Here is a 407-nt window from a genome sequence, read left to right as displayed (position 1 = left end):
ATGGAAGTATGGAGCTATGGAGCCACCAGCCAGCACCCTCCGCGGCTGGAGCTATGGAAGTATGGAGCTATGGAGCTCTGGGGCTATGGAGCTCTGGGGCTATGGAGCTCCGGGGCTATGGAGCTCCGGGGCTATGGAGCTCCGGGGCTATGGAGCTCCGGGGCTATGGAGCTCCGGGGCTATGGAGCTCCGGGGCTATGGAGCTATGGAGCTCCGGGGCTATGGAGCTCCGGGGCTATGGAGCTCTGGAGCTATGGAAGTATGGATGATCCAGCACCCTCCGTGGCTGACCGCTGGTGCTCGGGGCCGGTGAACTCGGCACCCGCCTCCGGCGGGTGCCTCGGTGACCGCCGTCGCTTGGGGCCAGTGAACTCGGCACCCGCCTTCGGCGGGTGCCTCGGTGACCG

The sequence above is a fragment of the Syngnathus leptorhynchus genome, unplaced genomic scaffold (genome assembly GCF_054491065.1).
Source record: "Syngnathus leptorhynchus isolate UIUO unplaced genomic scaffold, UIUO_Slep HiC_scaffold_788, whole genome shotgun sequence".
In the NCBI taxonomy this organism is placed as follows: Eukaryota; Metazoa; Chordata; class Actinopteri; order Syngnathiformes; family Syngnathidae; genus Syngnathus; species Syngnathus leptorhynchus.
This window is presented reverse-complemented; position numbering follows the sequence as displayed.